Raw genomic sequence first — 19,058 nt, 5'->3', positions numbered from 1 at the left:
GGTGATGCCTGCCAGGTGTTCTCGCCTGTGCCAATGATAAAGGAGCCAATGGGAGAAACTCTGAGGCTAAGTAAACATCTCCCTGGGACCTCTCCCCCAACCATTTTCTAGCACCTATTGGCAATTCTTGCCTGAGTCAATTATTACTACTGTGATTGCAGGATAATGGTCTTTAAACTCCTTCTCTTGTTCTCCATTTATTGGTTGACATTCTACTGCAAGGAAGAATTGTTGGTTCCCGGTCTCATTTGTCTGTTGCGATATGGGCTTGCAGGTTTTTGCTTTATTCAGGAAGTTATAATCCGTTACTGTCATTGCTTATACTGATGCTGTCAGCCTGGCTCCCGCGTCCTCCAACATGTCCCCATCCTTTTTGAGCACTTCCTTGCTCTCTGCCACTACAATCTGCTCCAAATCCAGCTTACACTTTCACTGCCCTAGCCCTGGATTCCACCACTTCTCCGGGGTTCCTTTAGAGCAGAATGTTTCTTCAACACCAGGTCTAGGAGCTAGGTGTGCTCATTTTCACCAGGGTGTCATCTGGGTGCTAGAAAGAAGTATAATGAATAGCACCATGAGTTCACGCTGTCACTTCTAGCCCCACCCTAACATTGCGGATTCCTCCTTGCGTCCACCAGACCACATCTGCACCACCTCCCCAACTTCTGACAGAATCCCTGTATTTCTTATCTAGTTTGTCTTCTGAACACACAAGACAGCTCTAGAATTGCTATACCCACCACCGCAAATGGCAAACCTACAAAGCTTGGTCTGAATTTCTTCTTGTCTTTAGACTGAGTCTGTAGTGACAGTATTGTGTTTAGAAATTAATTGAGTTTGTTTTTTGTTTTCATCTCTGTCGTTTTCTTAATCATTTGAAATATGGTTGGGTTTGGCTTTCCGTTTGTATTCAATTTTAGGGTACCCTATCCATTGTTCTTGACTGAATGTTACTTACGACTATAGCAAACATTAGCAAGGTTTAAAATCAGAGCGATAGATATGGTTTCTTCTGCATATATCAGGAGATAGATATCTTCACATGCGGTCTTATTTTTCTTTCTCAACAAAAGGTAGCATATTAATTATGCTTGTCAATGTAGTCTGGACCTACTTCTTATGGATCAGGAGGTCACTCCACCCCAAGACATTCCCCTGCATGGCTGCTGCTCTATGGTTCCAGATTATTCCCATAGTTGTAATGGCCAGTAATGACTATATTTGTTCCCATGCATTTCACACTGTTGGAGGTGTATCTTCAGGGCAAATTCCCAGAAGCAGGGTTGTAGATCCAAGGGTAAAGGCATATTCAGTCCCATTAGATACCCCGGATTCCCCTTGGCACAGAGAAATTTGCAGTCTGGGCTTGCGAGGTGCATCTACCCCACAGGGAGCTGTCGTGTCAGCTGAGCCATCTCAGGGTGGGTCAATGAGCACTTTCGTCTTTGTAAATGAATTTGAGCATCTCTTTGTGCATTTAAGACCATGTTTATATTGCATGTTGCGTGTTGTCTATCTTTTGCCCATGTTCCTATCTGTCCCCACCCTTGATTATTAAGAGTTCTTTATATACTAGGGATATTGGCACATAACCTGAAGGTACTCTCCATTTGTTATGTTTCATCCATCTCTACCTTTGCCAACTTTCCACACAGGCAGCGTTGTTGTTTTTTTTTTTTTTTTCCACGTCATTGAATTTTTTTTAATGTTTATTTATTTTTGAGAGAGAAAGAGCATGAACAGGAGAGGGGCACAGAGAGAGGGAGACACAGAATCTGAAGAAGGCTCCAGCACAGAGCTGAGCTGTCAGCACAGAGCCTGACGCAAGGCCCAAACTCACAGACAGTGAGATGATGACCTGAGCTGAAGTCAGACTCAACCGACTGAGCGACCCAGCCACCCCCACGTCATTGAATTTTAATCGTTTCTTCATTGCATGGTGTTTCGAGTCTGTCTGCAAAGGAATCCAGCCATGTTTCCCCATCCTCTCTCTATGGTTTCATTGTTATGTTTAGAACTTTGCGTTGTTTGCAGTTTAATTTTGTGAAGGTATGAGGTATGCATCCAATTTTGCCTTTTCCTAAACGGCTTTAGGGGCGCCCAGGTGGCTCAGTCAGTTGAGCCTGAGACTTTGGTTCAGGTCATGATCTCACAGTTCATGGGTTCAAGCCTCCCATTGGACTCTCTGCTGTCTGTGCAGAGCCTGCTTCAGATCCTCTGTTCCCCCCTCTCTCTCTCTGCCCCTCCCCCACTTGCACTCTCTCTCAAAAAGAAACTTAAAATAAATAAATGACTTTAGTGTTATTTGCTTAAAATTTTTTTAAGTTTATTTTCATTAAGTTTATTTTTTTAAAGTTTATTTATTTTCTTTTTTTTTTTTTTAATTTTTTTTTTCAACATTTATTTATTTTTGGGACAGAGAGAAACAGAGCATAAACAGGGGAGGGGCAGAGAGAGAGGGAGACACAGAATCGGAAACAGGCTCCAGGCTCTGAGCCATCAGCCCAGAGCCCGACGTGGGGCTCAAACTCACGGACCGCGAGATCGTGACCTGGCTGAAGTCGGACGCTTAACCGACTGCGCCACCCAGGCGCCCCAAGTTTATTTATTTTCAAAGAGACAGAGACAGGTAAGCAGGGAGGGGCAGAGAGAGAAGAGAGAGAGAATCCCAAGCAGTCTCCACACTGCCAGCACAGAGCCAGATGAGGGGCTCAAACTCACAAAACTGTGAGATCATGACCTGAGCCAAAACCAAGAGTCAGACGCTTAACCGACTAAGCCACCCAGGCACCCCATAGTGTCATTTGCTTTTAACAAGTCCGTCTTTCCCCTGCCTTTGTCATATACTGAATCTCCAAATGTTCCTTAATTTTCTATACCAGTAGAAATAGAATCCAGGCACATGTATAATTTTAAATTGTCTAAGAACCACATTAAAAAAATAACAAGAAACAGGTAAGATGAATCTTTTTTTTTTTTTTCTAAGTAGGCTTCATGCCCAGTGTGGAGCCCAACACGGGGCTTGAACTCACAACCCTGAGATCAAGACCTCAGTTGAGATCAAGAGTCAGATTCTCAACTGACTAAGCACCCCCAGTTTTAATATTTTTTAATTTCATGTTGCCAGAATATCATTTCAACATGTAGTCAATATAAGCGAATGATTGATGAGGTAACCTGACTTCTTTTGCTCACAAGCTTGGCTGTGTTATTCTCACAGCCCATCTACATCAGGACCAGCCACATCCCAGGGGCTCGGCGGCCACTCGTGGCCAAGAAGGACTGTGCTATCCTGTCCCTCCTGCCCTCCTGTTCGGGGACAGCCCTGCACTGTGGTAGTTATAAGGGTGCAGATGGTGTTTGCATGTCCCAAAAGGATTTTATTCTTTCCATGTGGAGGCTAACTTTGCTCAATGCTGGTGCCTCTCTCCCCAGAGAATATCCTTATTTTTCATTAGGACCTGTCTTCTCGAAGCATCAGGGGCAGCTGGAATTTAGGTGAGAAAGCATGAGAAATTTCTATTTTGGGGGGAATTCAGTCTAGGAAAATGTATCTTTCCTTCATTTTGCTACTGGAGGTCTGTTCATCTGCTGGATACTGTAAAATGACTCCTTAATTTGAATACTGAATTTTCTTCTGATTCTCAAACCTCAAACCAGCTTTGTAATAGCTTATTTGGAAGTTTTCTGAAATGTAAAAATAAAAATAGAAGACTTATTCTATGTCTTATTATTTTTCTTTAATTAAGTGCCTGGCGTCTTGGGCTGCTGGAATACAATTCTGAATAAAGTGAACTCTGGTTTTTTGGGTTTTCTTAAAAGATGTGTCTGTGCTAACATCCCTGACTTTACACTAAGTAGATTTTAATTACATTTCCACAAACCTTGGCTTTTTCTGCTTATTCCATTTCACTCTTTCCGCTGTGGCTAATCCTTCCCTATGTAAGATTCTTGCCCGGTAGAGGTCCAGATGCAGCTTTCTGCTGGGAGTCTGTGCTCTGGGTTTGAGCATCGCCTTGGGGAACACCAGAGTTCTTCCTGCCCTGCCTCCTGCTCAGAATTCCACAGCCTAAGCAAATATGTTTGGTCTCTTTGGTCTAGCCACTGGGGCCAGGCCGACCACACTGCCAGACTTCTGAGCGAAAGACTTGCAAGGTTAGCAGTGGGGGGAGAAAAACAAAATCGCCTCCTTCCCCGCTGACCTGGCTTGGTTGGTATGCAGACACGTCACCATTACTCAGCTCCTGACAGAACGGGAGCTTCAAGTTTTCATCTGGAGAATTGCGTGTGGGGCAGGGTTGCTGTGTCTGCATAAAAAGCCGGTTTTCCTCCAGGGCCACCCGACTCCTCCTTGCCAAGCAAGCTCCCCGCAGTGGGGTGGGGCAGGGCAGCCTGGTCCTGGGGCTTTGCCTGTTTTCCTCCGCTTGGCCTCCCTTCAGCAATCTACTTTTTAACTTTTTTCCGGTAGGTGACAGAGTCTCAATATTCAAAATTCCAGAAGTGTAAAAAGATGCAGACATAGAGAATTCTGCCTGCCTCTCCCGCCTGTTCACTAACACCCTTTCTGTCGCCCACTGATGGGGCAACTTCTTGGTACCCTTCCAGGGTACTTGATGCATGTACAAGCACATGTGTGTATGCACATATTTTCTCCTGCTACCTTTTTCATACACATGGCAGCACACTATGCCCACAGGCCTGCAACTTCTTGGGGGTTTTTTGTTTTTTTTTACTGTGGTAAGAACACTTATCCTAAAATCTATCCTCTTAATAATTTTTCTTCGGTATTAACTATAGGCACAGCAGACCTCTAGAACTTAATTGTCTTGCATAACTGAAACTATATCCCCCATTGAATTGTTTTTTGTTATTTAATTTTTTAATTGCAGTAAAATGTACATAACAAAGCATGCCATTAAAATTGCTTTTTTTTTTTTTTCAACGTTTATTTATTTTGGGGACAGAGAGAGACAGAGCATGAACGGGGGAGGGGCAGAGAGAGAGGGAGACACAGAATCGGAAACAGGCTCCAGGCTCTGAGCCATCAGCCCAGAGCCTGACGCGGGGCTCGAACTCACGGACCGCGAGATCGGGACCTGGCTGAAGTCGGACGCTTAACCGACTGCGCCACCCAGGCGCCCCTAAAATTGCTTTTTTTAAAAGCTCTTATTTTTTAGGTAATCTCTACATGCAACGTAGGGATCGAACTCACCACCCTGAGATCAAGAGTTGGAGGCTCCACCAACTGCGCCAGCCAGGTGCCCTGCCATTTTAACTACTTTTAAGTGTCCAGCTCAGTGGCATGAAACACATTCAGATTGTTCTACAGCCATCCCAACCATCCATCTCCAGAACTTTCTGTGATCCCCAACGGACACTCTGTCCCCATTAAACACTAGGTCCCATTTCCTTCCCCGGCCCCCTGGGAACCACCATTCTCCTTTCTGTCTCTACGCATTTGACATTCTAGGGACCTCATTCATGTATGTGGAATCTTACAGTATATATCCTTTTGTGTCTGGCCTCTTTCATTTAACATAATGTCTTCAAGGTTTATTCATACTGTAGCTTGCGTCAGTTTCCTTCCTTTTAAAGCCTGAGTAACATTCTGCTAAGAACTAAGGGCACATCCTTTTCTCTCCTCAAAATGCTCCAGTGGTTCAGCCAGGATGAAAACTGGAGCTCTCACCCCCTTCACAGCCCTTAAACAACCCCCCCCCCCACCACACCTGTCCCCTCCCTGGGATGCAGTGCGTGACACCTGCCCCACCCTAAGCCTCTGCCCTGTGCTCTCCACAGCCCCCCACCAGCCACCTGCCCTCGAGCTGCCTTCCTCCTATTGTTCTCCATAACCCTTCTGACCTCACTATACACTGCAGAACCTACGCACTTTATTTTGATTATTTATGTTCTTCCCCACTTAGAGAATAAGCTCCATTAAGGGCAGAATTTCTGTCTGGGGTGCTTCCCCAGAAACCCATTCAGCGCCAGGCTCACGTGAGTCCTCAGTCAGGATATGTTCAAGGACTTCCATGGTGCAGTTCAAGGATGAATGGATAAACGTGGTATGTACATACCATGGAATATTATTCAGCCTTAAAAAAGGCAGGAAATCCTGACACCTGCTACAACATGGATGAACCTTGAGGACATCATGCTAAGTGAAGTAAGCCAGACATAAAAAGACAAATATTGTATGATTCCACTTATATGAAGCACCTGCAGTAGTCAGAGTCATAGAGGCAGAGGGTGGAATGAAGGTTGCCAGAGACTAGGGGAGAGAGTTAAGGGGAGCAGGGTTTCTGTTTGGAAAGGTGAAAAAGTTCTGGAGATGGATGGTGGTGAAGATTGCACACAATGTGAATGTGCTTCATGCCACTGAACTGGACACTTAAAATGGTTAAAATGGTCAATTTTGTTATGCATATTTTACCACCACCACCACCCTCAAAAAAACTCAATGTGTTCAAGGGGTGAATCTCAGGATCTTTCCAATAAGCACACACGAAGATGTCCTTGCATGTCTATAATGGCGGCTAGTGTCTATAGAACTGAAGCTTCCTTTGGGGACTGCAGCCTGCTTTGCAGACACACTTCCAACCCCAGTCTCAGAAGCCCAGTGCAGCAGAGTTGTGCCCATTTGAGGGGTCATGGACAGCATACACAACTGGCTGTCCTGAGCTGGGTATCAGGAGAGGAGCTCCAACCTACCTCGGCTTGGCCTAGATGCCCCAGAACTAACCCCAGCCCCCCGCCCCAGGCCCCAGACTGCAGACCCCAAACCCAGACCCAGTCTCCAGACCCAGCCCCCAGACCCAACCCCCAGACTGCAGACTCCAGGCCCAGACCCCAGACCCAGACCCAGCCTCCAGACTCAGCCCCCAGACCCAACCCCCAGACTGCAGACTCCAGGCCCAGCCCCTAGACCTAGACCCAGACCCCAGGCCCAGCTTTAGACTCCAGAGTCCAGACCTCAACCCCAGACCCAGCCCAAGATCCAGCCTCTAGTCCGCAACCCCAGACCCTCACCCCACTCCCTGGCCCCAGATCCCAGATCACAGCCCAGGACTCCAGACTCAGACCCTGAACCCCAGTCCTATAGCTCTCTGATGGGGGGAGTCACCAAGTGGGTTCTCACCTAAAAGACAAGTGTGAGTGGTGCTCATCTTCTGGGTGGTGGCTCATTCAGACGTTCTAGAAAAGCTGAAGTCCTGCACATAGGTGGCAACTTAGCACAAAGACCCTTGATGGTAGGTTAGGGTGCACTGGGCCTTAAGGGGCAGGTCTGTCTCTATCTTGTCTGCCCTGCCTCCTTCCAGAACAGTAATCTCTGGGACATCTGTGACAACAGAACTGGGGCCTTGGGTGAGACCCCGGGAGAGCCCACAGGTCAACATTTCTGTTCTCTGGGACAGTTTAGTTCCCACCTGGACTCAATAAACTGCTCCTGGCAGAAATGCAGGGGGTCAAAGAAGAGGGAGCAGGAGAAGGAGGCCTTATGGAATAGGGAGGGAAGCAGGAGCTGCAGGAAATGGGATGTTGGTGGCACAGGGGTAGGACTGAGGGCTACCTGGCTCCAGCCCACTCCTGGCAGCTCTGGGCATGATGCTCGCCCCCACACAGTGGACACAGCCCCTCCCCTCCTGTCTCCTTCATCCTAGATGGGAGAAATGGATAATAAATCGAGGCAATCAGAAAAACACAGGACCTTATGACCTTAGGATCCAGTAACTCCATTTTAGCTACCCAACAGAGATGAAAACATGTCCTCACAAAGATTTGTACACAAGTGTTTATATTCATGACAGACAACAAGTGGAAAGAACTTGAGTGTCTATCCATGGACAGATAATCAAATGTGGCCCATCCACACAGTGGAATATTATCTGGCCATAAAAAGGAATGAAGTTCTGACACGCGCTACCACAGGGATGAATCTTGAAACATCATGCTAAGCGAAATAAGCCAGGCACAGAAGGCCACCTATTGTCTGAGTCCATTTATATGAAATGTCCAGAATAGGCAAATCCGAAGACACAGAAAGTATATCAGTGGTTCCTGGGGGCCAGGGGAGGGCAACAAGGAGCAAATGTGAGGGGATTTCTTTCTGGGTGATGGAAATGTTCTAGCGTTAGAGAGTGGTGATGGATGTGTGACATTCTGAATGAAATTGTGACATTGTGAATGACACTGTGAACGAAAATACACTGAATTACACACTGGATGAGGGGGGATTCTGTGGTATGCAAATTACATTTCAATAACAAGTTTTGAATTTGATTGTGGGGATGGTTGTGCAATTCTGAGTATAGTACAAACTTTTGTGCACTTTTTTTTTTTTTTTTGAGTAAGCTCTACACCCAAGGTAGGTCTTGAACTCAGGACCCTGAGATCGAGTTGCATGCTCTACTGACTGAGCCAGCCAGGAGCTCCTATACTACAAACTTTTGAATGGCACTCTTTAAATGGGTGAATTGCATGGTATGTGAATTATCTCAATAGATATATAGATAGATAGATAGATAGATAGATAGATACAGGCATGCGACCAGGGGTTGTGTGAGAAGGCCCAGGTGGCACTCATACTTGACTCCAGGTAGAGGGGAGGCCCTGAGGGGTGGGACTGAGCTTAGTGTGTTTGAGGGAAGGTGATGAGGTCCGTTGGCCAGACCCCCCAGGATGAAGGGAGAAAGCAAGGCAGGCATGGGAGAGTGGGCTCGGGCTTCTCATGTGGGCCTGTGTGCTTGGTGAGGGGTGGGGCCTGTTACCTAAAGGTGCAATTCTCAAGGGTCTCCACTGCAGAATGGAGTGCCCAAGGCTCAAGTTGAGGTAGTAAAGATCAGAGTGGAGTTGGGTGTTGTGATGGGCTGAACTGTTTCCCCCAAAGTTCATATGCTGAACCCCTAACCCCAGCACCTCTGAATGTGACTGTATTTAGAGATAAGGTCTTTAAGATTAAATGAGGTCATCTGAGTGGGCCCTAATCCAACATGACTGGATAAGAAGAGGACATTAGGACACATACACTCACAGGGGGACCACCGTGTGAGGACACAAGGAGATGACATCTGTCTGCTGGCCAAGGACAGAGGCCTCAGGAAAAACCAGCCCTGCCCACAGTGGATCTCAGACTTGTACCCCGCCCCCCCCCCCCCCCCCCCCCCCCCCCCCCCCCCCCCCCCCCGCAGAACTGTAAGGAAGTACATTCTGTGGTTTAAGCTGCCAAGTCCGTGGTATTTGTCACAGCAGCCTGAGCTGGCTAATACAGGTGGTAATGGGGCGAGGACAGCAAAATTTGAGTATGTTTAGGACTTGCTGACAGATGTGGAGAATGAGGGAGAGGGACAAATGATGTGATCTGGAGATTTTTATTTGAGCGACTGGTGGGCAGTGTTGTCTCAGGTCATACGGGAAGCCCAGGGCAGGAGCAGGTATGGTACCTCAAGGGTCCATCCAGTGTGCAATACTTATGAGGCTTCCACATGCTGCTGTTGGAATGGGGGACAGCCAGCCTAGGGGGCTGGGGTTCTGGGACAAGGGCCCAGGAGTTCCAGGCCTCACCCAAGCTTGGGGTCCACAGCCTCCTTCACAGGCACCTTTCCTATGGGGAGCACTCCTCAGTGACTTCTCCTCACCTGCCTATGCTGCAGCAAACAAAAGCAACAATCAAAAGGCACCCTTGGGCTGGGGTCTGCAGGAGACAGGTCGCTTCCCTCTCACATCAGTTCCGTGCACTGTGCCTGTTATGTGTCACAGGGAAGCATGTGAACAAAATGGGCCAGGGGACGGCTCTCAGGGGTTTGATTCATGTGAGAGGGACACTAACCCATGAATTAAAGAACCACATGTGCTGGAGAGAGATGCACGTGGTGCCCAGGCCGAGCAGTCCATCCAGCAAGGCCAGCAGGCTGAGATGGCAGCAAGGAGGAGCCAGCTTCCACGAGACGAGGATGGGCAAAGACCCTGAGGTGGGATGCCATTTAGCCTGAGGAAAGAAGGGGAAATGGTGGAGCCAAGGAGACAGCCTGAGGAGGAGGGACCATGGTGGTCCCCAGTCCCTGCCCCTTACCCACAGATGAGACCCAAGATGCTGGGACATTTGTTGAAGGCAGTGCAGCCACTTTGGGGTGGGGTTACAGCTGCTTGATCTTCGGTCAACAGTGTTTTCTTAGGGATTCCCCTTGGATCTATGAGTTGGGAATGGGGGTCGTCCACGCAGGAAAAACACTGAGATGGTTGGAGACTCTGTGGGCCCCAGAGGTGTCAATGCCTTAGAGAGAGCCAGCCAGACACAGCCTGGTGTCCTCTCCCTGGCCAGCCAGGACAGCCCCAGGCCTGTCCTCAGCAGTCATCGAGCACGCAGCCGCCAGCACGGAATGCATCCTCTCACTCAGTGCCTCCCCTGGAGCCTGAGACAGCTGCATTTAGCCCTGCCATCCTCCACGTGAATGCCGGCCAACTCAAACACGCTTGTGTGGGGTTTCTTCCTGAGTCAGAGCAGTGCAGCCACAGGCTGGAGTTTCAGCACCGCGCATAGGCCCTCCAGGCCGCCTGCTGCCCTGGCTGTCCTCCTCTGTCCCTGACCCCATCATCCACCCACCCTGTGGCCCTCAGCTCCCGGAACACTCCCCTGCTGGGGTCCAGACTCATGCACTCGACATGATGTCTCAGAGGCACATTGGTATCCACATGGACACACTTTCTCCCACCCTTCCTCTTCCACCATGCCTGTTGCAGTCATTCCTGACCACACATTGGATGATCCACGCCTCTCCACCACCCTGCCCTTGTCCTGCAGGCCTCTGTCGTAACTCATCGCAATGGAGGAGTGTCCCTGCCATCTGCTACAGCCTACCCCCACACTGCCGGCCAGAAATCGATCAATATAGATTATCCAGCCTGCAGAACAGAGAAGTAAAAGATTGACCCCAAAACAGGATGAGGTTTTACCGATTGTAGTTTTCAAAGATGACCACAACAATGTCTTCCATCCCACATGTGCTTCTAGACCCTTAATAGTCCCCCTTGAATGTAAGTGGTCTTATACTGTCTTAGAAACAGTGGATTACAGGGGCACCTGAGCGGCTCAGTCCGAAGCAATGACTTCGGTTCAGGTCATGATCTCAGTTTGTGAGTTCGAGCCCCGCGTCGGGCTCTGTGCTGGTACCTTGGAGCCTGGAGCCTGCTTCGGATTCTGTGTCTCCCTCTTTCTCTGCTCCTCCCCCACTTGTACACTCTCTCTCTCAAATAAATAAACATTTTAAAACATTGTAAAAAAAAAAAAAGATATTTTAGAAACAGTAGATCACAACAGAAGTGATGCCTCCCAACTTGTGAGGCTGGGTCAGAACCGATAAGGCAGCATCTGGAGCTGCCCTGGTGCTAGAGCACTAGTGCTTACAGCCTTGAGGCCTCCATGCTTCAGGTCCAGGCTAGGCCACCTGCAGAGATTGATTGCGAGGCTGTCTCACCTGCAGAGATGATATAAAGAAGCCATAAGACGAGAGGGGGCCTGGCTGGCTCAGTGGATTGAACAGACTGATTCTTGATTTTGGCTCAGGTCACGATCAAGTCATGGGATCAGGTCACGATCAGGTCATGGGATCAAGCTCCATGTCAGTCTCGTGCTGAGTGTGGAACCTGCTTAAGATTCTCTCTCTGTCTCTCTCTCCCTCGACTCTTCTGCCCCACTCGTGCTCTTTCTCTAAGAAAAAGAAGGAAGAGGAGGAGGAGGAGGAGGAGCCCTTAGAAAGAAAAAAAAATGGAAAAAAAAAAAGCCCTGAGACTTCATGGAAAGGGAGATGTCCAGCCAGCTGCTCCAATTCCAGACATTCTCTGCCTAAATTACAGGAGCTACCCAGCTGAGCCCTCCTGAATTTCTGACCCATAGAATTCATGATAATCAAATGACTAAACTGATGTTTTAAGCCACTAAGTTTTGAATTGGTATCCAGTAACACATAGTCATTTCAGAACAGAATTTACTTTTCATTAATGGTGTCATGGCAACTCAATTGGGAAAACCAAAATTTTTCAAAACAAATGATACTAGGATATTGGACAAGCTGAAGGAGAGAGACAGAATGAACCTTGACCTCTACCTAATACTATACACAAAAGTTAATTCAAGATAGATCATAGTCTTTTTTTTTAATGTTTATTTATTTTTGAGAGGGAGAGACAGAGTGTAAGCAAGGGAGAGGCAGAGAGATAGGGAGACACAGAATCCGAAGCAGGCTCCAGGCTCTGAACTGTCAGCACAGAGCCCAATGCAGGGTTTGAACTCATGAACCTTGAGGTCAGATGCTTAACTGACTGAGCCACCCAGGTGACCCCAGATAGATCATAGTCTTAAACATAACATGGAAACTATAAAGTTTCTTTTTTTTGTTTTTAATTTTTAAAATATTTATTTACTTTTGAGAGAGAGAGAGAGAGGGAGAGTGCAAGCAGGGGAGGGGCAGAGAGAGAGGGAGACACAGAATCCAAAGTAGGCTCCAGGCTCTGAGCTGTCCACATAGAGCGCGAGGTGGAGCTCAAACTCACGGACTGAGAGATCATGACTTGAGTTGAAGTCAGACTCTTAACTGAGCCACCCAGGCACCCAAAAACTGTAAAGTTTCTAGAAGAAACAGAGGAGAATATACTCATGACTTTGGAATAAGTAGGCAAAGACTTCTTGGAGAGTCTTGGAGTCTTCTTGGAGAGAAACAAAAAAGCATGAAATATAAAAAATTGATACATTGAAATTTATTAAAATTACAAACATTTATTTCTCAAAAGACACCATTAATAAAATGAAAATAAAGCCTTTGTCTGAGAAAAAGTATTTGCAGTGAACTTGTATCCAGAATATATTTAAGAACACCTGCAAATCAGGGTGTCTGGGTGGCTCAGTCGGTTAGGCGACTGACTTAGGCTCAGGTCATGATCTCATGGTCTGTGAGTTTGAGCCCCACGTCGGGCTCTGTGCTGACAGCTCAGAGCCTGGAGCCTGCTTCAGATTTTGTGTCTCCCTCTCTCTCTGCCCCTCCCCACACTCATGCTCTGTCTCTCTCTCTCTCTCTCTCTGTCAAAAATAAACATTAAACAAAATAAAAAAAATAGCACCTGCAAATCAGTAATAAAAAGATAATCCAATTTTAAAATGGGCAAGATTTGAATAAACACTTCACAAATGAAGACATACACATGGGCAATAAGCACTGAAGAAACATTCAGAATCATTAGTCATCAAGGAAATACAAATGAAAACTGCAATGAGATATCCCTATACAACCATTAGAATAGCTAAAATAGAATACTGACACTAACAAGTGTTGACAAGGATACAGGACAACTGGAACTCTCATATACTGCTGGTGGGAGTGAAACAGTACCACCACTGTGGAAGCAGCTGACAGTTTCTTATAAACATAGACCTATATGATTCAGTCATTCTATCTTAATTATGGATCTAAGAGGAAGGGAAATATATTTCCAAACATATATGTTCATAGCAGCTGTATTTGTAATAGGTTAAAACTGAAAACAACCTAAATGTCCATCAACAGTGAATGGATGAACAAGCTGTGGCATAGCTATGCAAGATAATATTACTCAGAAGAAAAAAAAAGAACTATTAATACATTTGGGGACATAGATTAATCTCAAAATAATTATGCTGAGGTAAAGTCAGAGTTTTCATAAGTACATACTATATAATTCCCTTTATCTGAAGTTCTGAAATAGGCAAAATTAATATATGGTGATAGGAGATCAGCAGTTGTGTGGGGCTGGGACAAGTATGGTGGTGGTGGGAATTAACTGGGAAGAGGCACAGGAAACTTTATGGGATAATGAAAGGGGGTCTTTTATTTATGTTTTAATTTTTTCAATGTTTATTTTTGAGAAATACAGAGATGTAAGTGGGTTAGGGGCAGAAAGAGAGGGAGACACAGAATCTGAAGCAGGTTCCAGGCTCTGAGCTGTCAGCACAGAGCCCAACGTGGGGCTTGAATTCATGAACGGTGAGATCATGACCTGAGCCGAAGTCGAACACTCAACTGACTGAGCCACCCAGGCGCCCCTGGGGTCTTTTATTTTTAAGTTTATTTATTTTTAAGAGAGATAGAGGCAGAGCGGGGGGAGACAGAGGATCTGAAGCAGGCTCTGTGGTGACAGTTGAAAGCCCGATGCAGGGCTCAAACTCATGAACAATGAGATCATGACCTGAGCTAACGAATGCTTAACCAACTGAACTACCCAGGTGCCTCAGAAAATAGGGTCTTGATTGGGGTTTTGTTTACATGGTTCTATAAACTTGGCAACATTTATTGAATTGAGAGTTTAAGAACTGTGCATTTCACTGCATGTCAATTTTATCACAAGAAAATAATTTAAAACAAAGTAAAACAAAAAAATGAAATGTCCAACCTGTGTTAAGTGGGTTAAAATAACAATGCTTGCTATTCTATTTCCTCTGCCTTTCCACATAAATTTTATAACAACCTCATCAATATATACAAAAAAAGTCTTGCAGGAATTTTGATATTTTTATATTTTATATATATTGATGGGAATATAACTATACATCAGTATGAGGATAACTGACATCTTTACAATGTTGAGTCTTCTAACCCATGAACATAGTATGTCTCTCCTTTTATTTAGATATTTAATTTCTTTCAGCTGCATTTTGTTGTCTCAGCATGTAAACCTGTATGTGTTTTGTTAGATTTACACCTCAGTATTTCATTTTTTGAAAGATTGTAAATGGCATTGTATTTATAATTTTGGTTTCCATGTGTTCATTGCTAGTATATAGAAATACAATAGATTTTTATATATTGATCTTGTATTCTGCAACCTTGCTGAAGTGAGAAGAAATAGTCTACCTGCTTAATGTATATATTAATATATTAATAATTAATCAATATACAGTATATATGTGTGTGTATTCTATGGCTACAGCTATTAAAACTGTATGGTATTAGCAGAGGGATAGACACAAATCAGTGAAACAGGGCATGTTACCCTCCCAAAATATATCCACATAAACATGCCCAACTTATGTTTTTTTAATTTATTTTGAGAGAGAGAGAGAGCATAAGTGGGAGGATGGGACAGAAACAGAGGGAGAGAGAGTATCCCAGGCAGTCTGCATTGTCAGCTCAGACTGGAGGCTCGATCCCATGAACCATGAGATCACAACCTAAACCAAAACAACTCAGACACTTAACTGAGCCACTGGGGCACCCCATGTCCAACTGATTTTGAACAAAAGTTCAAAAGCAACTCAATGAAGGAAGGATGAAGCAAATGTTGTTGGAGTAATTGGACATCCATAGGCAAGCAAAACACTCAACCTAAATTTTGCACCTTATATAAAAAATATTTCAGGGGCGCCTGGGTGGCTCAGTCAATAAGTGTCAGACTCTTGATTTCAGCTCAGGTCATGATTTTCATGATTGGTGAGATCCCGTTTGGGATTCTCTCTCTCCTTTCTCTCTGCTCCTCCCCACCCCCCCTCCCCCACTTTCAAAATAAATAAATAAACATTTAAGACTAGGGGGAAAAATGACAGTCCCAAATGCTGGTGAGGATGCAGAGAAACTGAATCATTCATATATGGCTGGTGGAAATGTAAAATGGTTTGGCTATTCTAGAAAACACTTTGGCAGTTTCTTGAAAACCTAAACATGCAATTATCATAGGACCCAGCAATTGCACTCCTGGGTATTTCTCCCAGAGAAATGAAAACTACATCCACACAAACACTTACATGTGAATGTTCATAGCAGCTATATTTGTATTAGCTACAAACTGAAATACAAACTTTGGTATGTCCGTAACGCAGACATACTACTACTCAGCAATATATATGTGTATATATATATAAAAGGAAGGAGGTACCTACACATACAGCAAACTGCATGAATCTCAGAATAATACGCTGAGTGAAAAAAGCCAATCCCTGTATGCTACATACTATATGATCCCATTAATGTGAGATTCATAAAATGACAACATTATAGAGATGGAGGTTCCCAGGGATTATACGGAGTGGATTGTGATATATAATATTGTTTTGCAAGATGTTACAATTAGGAGAAACTGCTGTATTATTTCTTACAACTCCGTCTCAAAATAACAAGTTTAATTTAAAAAAACATGTAAACTCAGGGATGTCCAGGTGGCTCAATCGGTTAAGCGTCAGATTCTTGATTTCAGCTCAGGTCATGATCTCACGGTTTGTGAGATCGAGCCCCCCCCCCCCCCATTGGGCTCCAAGCTGACAGCATGGAGCCTGCTTGAGATTCTCTTTCTCCCTCTCTCTCTCTGCCCTTACCCCTGGCTTGTGCATGCTTTCTCTCTGTCTCTCTGTCTCTCTCAAAATAAATAAATAAACATTAATAAATAAAAAACAAAAAACACGTAAACTCTGATGACTGGCTTGCTCATATGGCCACTCATAGGGCCATCTTGGGAGGGGAGAACAGGGCAAATCCGCGAGTCCTTGCACATGGCCAGCGCAGCCCAAGGCTTCTCTGGCCTCCTCACTGCGGGGCCTCACCATCCAAGGCTCTGACATCCTGCAGGCAGCCTTTGTCCCATACCACACATCCACAGCATCTGTGTGCCTCTCTCTTTCATCTGAGTCTCAAAAAGCATCAGCTATCAAAGACGTTCTCTATGCCATGGACAAGGCCCTGCAGTCCTGTGGGTGAGCTGGTGCCACTGTCCTATTCTCTGCACCCAGGGAGCTTCTCCAGCAACCTTGTGGGGCTGGGAAAGATCCCATCTCTGTTTCAGACAGATGGTTTGTGCCCAATACCATTCTCCTCTCAACAGTGACCTGCCAGGTGTGGAGGAAAGTGGGCACCGGGACTAGAGTTTGCTGGGTAAAGAAGGAGGCTGTGGGGGGCCTCATACATACTTGTCCTCCATAAATCTGGCCACTTCCAGTCTCCTTCCACTCCCAGGTATTGACACAACTTCACTTCCTGTTTACCCATCTGCCCTCTGGAATAGCCTGGAGCTGTAGGCCATATTTCAAATGCCTGACCGTCCTGGACTGGAATGCTGTCCTGGCCACCACAAAGGCACCAAGACCACCGCTGTCAGCCCCTCTCCATTCTTGGTGTACCCCACTCCTTGTCATAGTTGTGTCCTCCCTGGGGTTCCAGGAGGCCCTACCCACATCCCTCCCCCAAACGGGGTCCCTTGTCTATCCTGCTGTCTGACAAAGTTAGGAGCCCAAGCCTCTCTGTCTGTGAATGCCCCTTTGCCCTGATTCTCCCACTCAGCTCTCACTGAGAGCACTTGCTGTGTGCCAGCAACTGGAGGTACACTGAGATGCCAGGAGGGAGCAAGGGAGGGGGGAATCCCAGCCAAGACTGGGGGTGCCAAGATGAGTCTTAAGGGAGAAGGCATGGAAAGGATCTTGCCAAGTGAGGGGAGAGGAGGCAAGAGGGGGGGTGGGGTGCCTGGGCTCAGTATGGCAAGAGGGGTGTGGCCTGACATTGAGATGTATGGATAGAAGCCAGAATGGTTAGGTCCTCAGAAAGCTCTTTAAAAATGTCTTGAGGTGGCGCACCTGGGTGGCTCAGTTGGTTGAGCACCTGATTCTTGGTTTCAGCTCAGTTCATGATCTTGTGGTTCATGGGTTTGAGCCTTGAGTTGGGCTCTGTGCTGATTGCATGGAGCCTGCTTGGGATTCTCTCTCTCTCTCTCTCTCTCTCTCTCTCTCTGCCTCCCCTGCTCACTCACTCTCTTTCTCTCAAAATAAATAAATAAACTTAAAAATGGTCCGAGGGCCAGGCTGAATGCAGGGAGGCCCACAGGAGGCTGTGTGTGTGGGCCAGGGTTGCAAGCCTGGGACCAGGTAGGTCTCAGGAATCTTCAGCTCCCATCTCAGGCTGGCTCCTCTTGGGAGAAACATCAGTCTGGTTCTTTGCCCATTTTGGAATTAGGTTGTCTTTTGTTGTTGACAGTCTCTGTTTTTTGATCCTCAAAATTATCTTGAATACCCAACGCAGCCAAAACAGTCTCACTGCGTATGGATGGGGTACCTGAGACAGGCCTGCTCCAGACCTCGGGGCGGCTGGTCCTGCGGCCCAGGACAGGGCATCTGAGGCCTCAGAGGTGCTCTGGTTGGACCCCTGCTTAAGACCAGTGTCTGTTATGGGCACCTGGATGGCTCAGTCGGTTAAGCATCTGACTTCAGCTCAGGTCATGATCTCGCGGTTCATGGGTTCGAGTCCCATGTCAGGCTCTGTGCTGACAGTTCAGAGCCTGGAGCCTGCTTCAGATTCTGTGGCTCCCTCTCTCTCTCTCTCTGCCCCTCCCTTGCTGGTGCTCTCTTTCTCTTTCTCAAACATAAATGAATGCATTAAAAAAAAAAAAAAAGACCAGTGTCTGTTGTGGGAGCTGTGCGCCCAGACCCTGGGCAGGGGGTCTGGCAGAGCTGTGACGTTGTCTTGGCAGCAAAGCCCATACCCAGTATGCTGGTCCTCCTCCCAGCAGCATGCAGGTGGGGACACCAGCCCAGCAACACCCTCACAATGCCCATTGTCACCCCCCAGCTCTACAGATTTCTCTGCTTTCCCGGGCCCTGATTTGGCCAGCACCTGCCCAGGACGCCTCTGCCCCATTCCAGGTGGCTCCTTGGGCCTCTGTACTCAATGCTTATGGCCCATGCCCTCCTTCCTGGCCTGGAGGAAGCACTTTATGGGGGCTTATGGCACGTTGACCCCCCGCCCCCAGGGAGAAACCCTGGGGAAGAAGCCTAGCAATCACCACTTTGTCCTACCTGTGTTGCAGTGTGATACAGCCAGGCAGGGCTGGTGGCTGCTGTGGAGGCAAGAGGCATCTTCCACCTGCAGCCCACAGCTGCCTGGGAAGGTCCAGTGGGAGGACCAGTTTAGCACATCAGCAGTGTGTCCTGCTAAGGAGGCCACGTGCAGCTTCTCACCAGGCAAGAGCACCTATGGGTGGACACGCCAGCACCCGTGGGTGGCCGTGAGCTATCATAGCTGCAAAAAGGAGCCTTTGGCAAGAGCTTGAGGGAGGGGAGT

At 46.8% G+C, this 19,058-nt stretch overlaps 1 long non-coding RNA gene across 1 annotated transcript; it reads right to left on the bottom strand.

The window, feature by feature from the left end:
- Window positions 1-184: 184 nt before the first annotated feature.
- LOC122470032 lies at window positions 185-18,892 on the bottom strand. Its single transcript, XR_006293798.1, has 2 exons — window positions 18,794-18,892; window positions 185-547 (listed from the first exon to the last, which is right to left on the bottom strand). It is a non-coding gene; the product is annotated as an uncharacterized LOC122470032 (long non-coding RNA).
- Between the last annotated feature and the right edge of the window lie 166 nt (window positions 18,893-19,058).

The sequence above is a fragment of the Prionailurus bengalensis genome, chromosome D3, assembly GCF_016509475.1.
Source record: "Prionailurus bengalensis isolate Pbe53 chromosome D3, Fcat_Pben_1.1_paternal_pri, whole genome shotgun sequence".
NCBI classification, from domain to species: domain Eukaryota; kingdom Metazoa; phylum Chordata; class Mammalia; order Carnivora; family Felidae; genus Prionailurus; species Prionailurus bengalensis.
The sequence above is the reverse complement of the archived record's forward strand: the minus strand, read 5'-3'. Positions and strand labels throughout refer to the sequence as shown.